This window comes from Galeopterus variegatus, unplaced genomic scaffold, assembly GCF_000696425.1.
Source record: "Galeopterus variegatus unplaced genomic scaffold, G_variegatus-3.0.2 Scaffold265, whole genome shotgun sequence".
Classification (NCBI taxonomy): Eukaryota; Metazoa; Chordata; class Mammalia; order Dermoptera; family Cynocephalidae; genus Galeopterus; species Galeopterus variegatus.
In genome coordinates, this window is record NW_007726376.1 from 535,162 (window position 1) to 543,413 (window position 8,252).

Below are 8,252 nucleotides of genomic sequence, written 5' to 3' on the forward strand. Positions count from 1 at the left end.
CATTAGCCAGCCTTTGCCCCCCCCCCCCCCCCCCAAAAAAAAAAAAAAAAAAAAAAAAAAAAGAGAAAGAAAATAAGTAACTCTGGGGGTATGACTAACATGAAATCAGGACAAAGCTGGGTTATAAGTGAAATTCATTTGTGACCTATTTGGACTACACAGCAGTCAGTGATACACATTCTCAAGAGTTCAAATAACTATTCTTCCACTAAAATTGCAGTGGTACACCAAGGTCAAGGGTTTGGATCCCCATATTGGCCAACCACAAAAAAAAAACAAAACAAAACAGTGGTAATCCTTGGTCTTTTACATAATACACAACAGTTGTTATTTTTTTCTAAATACTTAGCGATGGGAGTTCAATAAGTATTGCAGATAAAATGCTTCCGAAGAGGACTTACTCTTAGAAAAAAAGATTTAGGATAACAGCACATTTGTATTTTATTACATAAGAGAAATGCACAGGTATGAATAAAAGTTCTATGGCCATGTAAAATAATTAGTGGATGTCCATTATGATGTGGCTCAAGGCCTTCGGTCAGTTAAGGTTCTCACATTTGTTAAGCCCTAGAATGACAGCTACCTCAGTTCACCTTATATAAAGAACACTTCTACTCTTCACCCATTTTTCCAATTGTCAAAGTAATGTAGGATCAATGTAGGAAATTGGAAACATACCGGAAAATAAAAAGTAAAAACTAAAAATAATCATTGCTAACCAACAATAGATTCTCAAGGGGATGGTGGGCTACCTATTACCAGGGATTTTTCATGCAGAGGTTGAATTGGGGATTTCCATAATTTGTCTTCCTCCTGATGATGGGCAGCTCCACGTGCTGCTCTTTCTGTAGTAGCCATATTTTCTCTCCCCAAATCTGAATTTCAGTCTTTGGATCCCTCCCCTTGTTTACGTATTTCCTTAGCCCTAAGGGTGCTAAGTTTCTTCTGCAGCTGATGCTTCTGCTACATCTTAAGAGTGCTCATTAACAATTCTTTAGGTTCCCTTCATCTATACATGATGACTAAGCCTATAACAAAATTCAATGTCCATTCTTGATAAAAGCACTTAATAAGAATTGGTGGATACTTTTAACATGACAAAATGTTTACCTTTGTCCTAAAGCTATCATCTTACTTAATGGTAAAACACTAGGGACACTTCCACTAGGAGCAAGAATAAGGCAAGGATGCCCATTATTTCTATTACTATTTTTTTCTTTCCTTCTACAGTCTCCGGAATAGATAGTTCTACTATTATTTAATATTGAACTAGAGGGGCTGGCTGGTTAGCTCAGTTGGTTAGAACGTGGTGCTGATAACACCAAGCAAGGTCCAGGGTTCAGTCCCTGTACCGGACAGCTGCCCCCCCCCAAAATTAATATTGCACCAGAGTATTAAGCAATGCAATCAGAGAAGAAAAAGGAATTAGAGGCACAAAAATCGATAAGAAATAAAACCATCTCTATTTGTAGGTGACATGACAGTATACCTGGAAAGTCTTACAGAATCAATGATGAAAAAAAAAATTCAGTAAGGATGTTTTGAATATATTTGGTTAAATACCTTTACTTTCTTTTTACTTTTTCAATATGTCTATAAAAAAATTAAAATTGCATATATGATTCACATTATATTTCTATTGGACAGAACAGCTCTAGAACCATAACTGGGTTCAAATTGTGACTTCATCACCTACTAGCCATGTGACAGAAAAAGTTACTTAACTTCTCTAATCATCAATTTCCTCATCTTTAATATGGAGATGCTGGTAATAATAATAGTACCTAACTCACATGGCTTGAATAAATCTAAAGTATCTAGAATAAAGCAAATATTCAATAAATGGTAACAATGACAGCAAGAAAGAAAATTCACTAAGGTAGGAAGATATAAAATATACAGAAATTAATCACCTTCATATCCAGAAACAATAATTATCAGCACATGATGGTAGAGAAAAACCCCATTTCAATAGCAACGAAAAAGACTAAATATTTTGGAATAAACTTAACATGAACTGTGCAAAACTTTTATGAGAAAAATTTAAAAACACTCCTGAAAGACATAAAAGCAGACTGATCTTGACTGGGATAACAATATCATAAAGATATCAGTTAACTAAAATTAGATCCCTATCCCACAAATGCATAACCACACACTCCAGATGGATAAGTGTTCTATGCAGGTTTTGAAAATGAAACAATACAAGCACTTGAAAAACATGGGTGAATTCATCTTTAACCTCAGTATAAGTAAAGGCTTTCTAACTATTAACATAAAATCAAGAGGCAATAAAAGATAAACAAAGTCTACGACATTAAAAAAATAGCTTTTCACACTGCAAAAAACACCATAATCAAAGCCAAAAGACAACTAATAATTGGGAGAAAATATTTATAACATATATTCACAGATAAAGAGTTAATACGTAGGGCCGGCCCAATGGCGCACTGGATAGTGCGCCGCTTGGGAGCGCGGTGGCACTCCCGCTGAGGGTTCGGATCCCACATACAGACCGGTTCCCGCTCACTGGCTGAGCAAGGTGTGGGAGCAACACCGAGGGTTGTGATCCCGTTGCCGGTCTCGGTCCGGTACGGGCGCGACACTGAGGGTTGTGATCCGTTGCCGGACACGAAAAAAGACAAAAAGAAAAAAAAAAAAAAAAGAGTTAATACGTAAAGAATTCTTAAAAATTTGAGAAAGGATCAAATGCAATAGTAAAATGGGAATGACACGAATAGACTATTCACATCACAAAGAAAAGATATTAAAATGGCCTTTAAACATGTGAAAAGATATTCATAGATAGAGAGCTGCAAATTAAAATTACACCAAAATGCCATGTTTCATCTATCAGATTGGCAGGGTTTGTTTTTGTTTGTTTGGTTTTTTTGCTCCCAAGCAAACCCCCTCCTTTCAGACTGGCAAAAATTTAAAAGGCATGACAGCATGACAAGTGGCTGGCTGGTTAGTTCAGTTGGTTAGAATGTGGGTTCTGGTAATACCAAAGTACAGGGTCCAATTCCTGTACTGACTACTGGTGAAAAAAAAAGAAAAAGCATGATAAACCCATTGTTGGCAAAGCTGTGGGAAAACGGGCACTCATGTATTCCCACAGGGAAAAGAACTGGTACAACCTTTTTAGAGAACTTGGCAATATCTAACCAAAGTACATGTGCACTTATATTTAGACCCAGCAATGCTACTTTTGGGAATTTAGCTGAAGATAAATCCCAATGATATGAAAACACACATATAAAATGTTATTCAATTACAACACTGGCAAAATATTAGAAATGACCTAAATGCCTGTGTACAGAAGAATAATTGAAGAAACTATGACATATTCAATACAATTTAGTACTATGCAGCTGTTAAAACAAAGGGTTTTTATGAAAAAGATCTCCATGAATTGGTATAGTTTACAGGGTATACTGTAAAGAGGGACAAAAACAAACAAACACAAAGTATAAATGAGTAAGTATGGTATGCTATCTTTCATGTAAGAAAAATGTGGAAACACCTATCTGCTCATTTATTTAAAAAAAACCAAAAAACAAAGAAAGGATAAACCAGAAACCAGAGATAGGTTACCTCTACGGGTATGTGCAAACATGATAGAACGGACAGGAAAAAGAAAATAGGATAGATAGGGAAGAGTAATACTTTTTGTATCATTCTAACTTTTACAACTATGCAAATATTTTGCATACAAAAGAAAAAAATTACAAGGATGAGGAGGCATTCATTATGTCAGCACCACGCTCAGCCAGTGAGCGAACCGGCCATCCCTATGTGGGATCTGAACCCGGGGCCTTGGTGTTATCAGCACTGCACTCTACCGAGTGAGCCACGGGCCGGCCCAGGAGGCATTCATTATGAAACAGATACAAAAACTAACTAATTGCATTACCAATGAGTAACATAACCTTACTGAAAAGGGGAGCAACTACTGTGTACTCTAAAACTAAAAACAAAAGAAACTATACACAAATACTGCGCACTCTGGTTAGTAGTTAACTTTTTATAGGGAAATGAATGGTTGAACAATTTTGAAGCTTTTTGTGTACCCTAGAATTAAGCAAATAAGTGAACATTTTATGGACAAACACAGACTTCTCACTGTTGACGAGTTATAAATATAGAAAGACTAGAATGAATTCTGTGGTGGTGAACTCGTGTTAGAAGTATCAATATGAACTCAAAGACACTCATATTATAGATACATACAGAAAACGATATAGATGTATACATACATATATTTCCTGTTAAGCAGACTAGAAGCAATGACTCCTTAGTACCAATGAGGACACCCTGAGCCAAACTTGGTTTCTAAATACCATTCTCTAATTAAAGAAAGTGTGGATGCTTGAAGAATCCACTGATTCCAGGGCTGGAGAAGGAAAAATACAAGATGAGCCTAAGTACATCTCGTGGTGTAAGAATTAAGAAAGTATTTTTTTTAAAAAAAGGATGGATACATATTAAAAGGACAACCGGAAGGATCCTGCATGGCCAAGTTTGTAACAATTTGAGCAACAAAATAAGTAATGATAGTAATGGGCTATAACCCAAGGAATAACATAAAAATACACAGGTCCATTATCAGTAAAATAATTGAATAAATAATGCGGAAGAAAACTCTTCCTCAGTAGAATTTCAGTAATACAAGTAGAAGGAATGATGAAAATAGAAAAACACTTAGTAAACACTATACTAATAACTGTTTCAAGAAAGAACCATGTATACCTAATTAGTAAGCAAAAGTATGATACATAGTCTCAAGAATTTTCCCACAAGATATTTAGAATTACAAAAGGAAAAACAGTGGAGAGATCTGACAGACACTGGACACCACCATAACCAACAAATCAAAGTTATCACTACTGGTAACAGAACAAACTGACATCATGTACTTGCTAATATGATATACTGAGGACACATCTGTTCTGTGGTATTCTTGCAAAAAATGCATAAATTGAATGCAATCATGACAAAACATTAAGCAAACCCCAAATTAAGAAATATTTTACAACTAATCAGCCTTTACTTTTCAAAAAGTATAAAGTCCTGAAAGTTAAATATCGAAGTGTCCTAGATTAAGACACTTAATAGAGATGAAGTAATAATGAAGTGAATCTTGGAGTAGGGGTATATTAGTGGGGTGAATGGTGAAATTTGGATGATAAAAGTATTGTAATAATAGTGTTAATTCTATGATTTAAACAACTGTTCTGTGGCTATGTAATACGTTAACATTTGGGAACATGAGTAAAGTGTATGTGGGAATACTCTGTAATACTTCTGCAATGTTTTGTAAGTCTGAAATTTTCTCAGACTGAAAAGTTAAAAAAAACTAAAAAGAAGTATCTTCACCTGACCAAGAATATGTGAACAATCTCTCCATAATGTCAACCTAACCTTGACATAGGAAAAAAACATGTGAAAATCAGTCATTTGTCATTAATCAAACTAGAAATGAATCTTAATTCTAAAATGTAGTTCAACCTTTCCACTAAGTAGGACCTGACCTGTTAAACAGCAGCACTATAAAAATTAAGGAAATGTATTCTAAGAGGAAATATCTAAAAAGTTCTTGTCAAGTAGAGGAAATTAAGGAAAAAGGGTGCTCTAACTACATGGAGGGGAAGCCTTTAAAGTTAAAGCCAAGTTAAAGTAATGAAAAAATGAGGAGAAAGCAACCATGTGGTTTTAGAATTCATAACAAAAGAAATGAATGAAGTCTGAGCACTTGCAATGTGTTGAGAGGATAATGTATAGTATACAAAGAAAGCAAATTTGAGTTAAAAATATTAAAAAATGATCAGAGAAAGTAGGGGTATCTAATCTGTGGGGGGCAGGCAGAGGTGTAGGGCAGAAAGAATCCTTAATATATTTGAAGAAAGCCATTAAGTGGGATGAGATTTTTTTTTTTTTTTTTTGGTCTTTTGTCTTTTTCCGTGTCCAGCAACGGATTGCAACCCTCAGTGTTGCCCCCGTACCGGACCGGGGACCGGCAACGGGATCGCAACCCTTGGCGTTGCCCCCGCGCCTCGCTCAGCCAGTGAGCGGCTGAGCGGGAACTGGTCTGTATGTGGGATCCGAACCCTCGGCGGGAGCGCCTCCGCGCTTCCCAAGCGGCGCACTAGCGCAGTGCGCCACCGGGCCGGCCCGGGATGAGATATTTTTTTTCTTTATGGTCTTAAATCTATATATAGGGTTAATGGATGAAAGATACTAGTAAAAGAATACCTTCTAACACTTGATTTCCACAGGTATATTTTGGCAGGATTTTCTAAAGCACAGGACAGACAACCCTTTGGCAGTGGAGAAGAATTTGGATTAAGTCTTTCCCAACCTGAGATACCATAATGCTTCTATAGAATTATCTGTTGAGTTATGTAGACTCTAATAACTAAGAATTTAAAATTCCCATTACTTTGGCCAACAATGTGGGCAAGAGCAACACTTGTAACATTTGTCTCAATTTCTTTGTGTAAAAAACAACAAACAAAGCACCCAGCAAGTAACAATTAAGTGAAAAAGAAAATAAGAACACTATTGAGTTTGACAAATTTATTGGTATTTTAGTAAAGACATTCATCTCAGTCATTTCTCTCTCATCTTGACCTTAGGTTAATATTTAATTTGGGTCAAGAAAAGAGCATGTAGGAGAGGGATGTTATTTTAACAAACAGTAAAATGGACAAAAATGGACAGTTTGCCTATATTAAAGTAAGTTAAATTCATGTATCTTGATATAATTAAATCACGTAAGAACTAATAGTTCTATATACATTTCCATTGTTTTACTTGGGGCTTATTCTAAACTTAAATGCAAGAGAACAAAGTGTTAGGAATATACACAGGCTGCTTCTCTGAAGTTATTACCTATTAAAATAGCTCAGCAAGTAGTTACCACCAATAAAATAGTGTGAAGCTGCCTCCAAACTTTATAGGAGTTTTCAAGGAAATCTTTACACTGTATGTTTCTTTTGTCTGTGACTATGCTTTTAAAGGTGTATTTAACTGTCACATTTTAAAAAAAAGGTTCATATACAATACAAAAATACAAAAACAAACGCCATACAATACACAAACCTAACAAAGTACATGTGGTGAGAGATTCCATAAAATATTTGAAGATGCATTTTCTTTTCTTCTTTTTTTTTTAAGCCTACAGCACCTGGTATATCCCAGGTGGTCTCCCATCCAAGTACTAACCAGACCCAACCCTACTTAGCTTCTGAGATCAGCCGAGCTCAGCCACATTCAGGGTGGTATGGCCATAGACTGAAGAAACATTTTCTTTCCTCATATTTTTAGTACCTAAAATGTGCTTTTGAGAGGCCACTGGTTAATATGTATATACTTAAAATAAACCATGTAATTGTACTATTAAGAAATCCTGTACTGAGTTCAATTCAAATTGGATTTCACAAGTTAGTAACTTAAATGCTTAGACAAAGTTACAGAAAGTGCATCTTCTCGTTTTCCATCTTCAATGTTAAAAAATTTTTTTTGGTGTTTATACCTTTTAAAAAACAGAAACAGTCAAATACTTAAGCAGTATGTACATTTAAATTTTTGGTGGTGGTTTGTATTTTAAAAGAAACAGCTTCCTTATGATTTGCTTCAAGTTCTGGTGGAAATGCTTACAGGCTAATAAACAAAAACCAAGAGAAGCACATTCAAAATACTAATTACTTTGGTAGCAAATGGTTGTTCTTTGAACACTAATGAAGGTAGATGAGAACCATTAAGAAGAAGTGGTCTATTTCAAATACTCAACAGTTTACATAAAAAATTAATTTTTTTGAAGAGCTAAGCGCCTGTATCCACTGATAGCAATGCAATACCTAGTTTATGATGACTTGAAACAAAACAAATGCCCATAAGGAAAACAAGCTGTATTTTATCTAAATTTTCTTTCAGTCAATAGTCCAGTAACATTTCCCTCCCAATACAATACTCCCTCTCTCTATAAGGCTGTTCCAGGGAGCCAGACAGTTTAGGTAATGAGGGAGTTAAGAGAGTAACTGCTTGCAGTTTTAAACAGACAATAACTTTTTGCTTCCCTCTTAATGTGCTAATAGTTGTGTCTAAAAAAATATGCAATTCTTAAAAAGGTACCGTTTCTGATTTCTTTATTATCTGTAACCTTTGGAAACTAATCACATGAAACTACAAAATTAGCAAATGTCTTGAAATCTGTATATAAAACATAAATTACCTCTAATTTCAAACTCTCA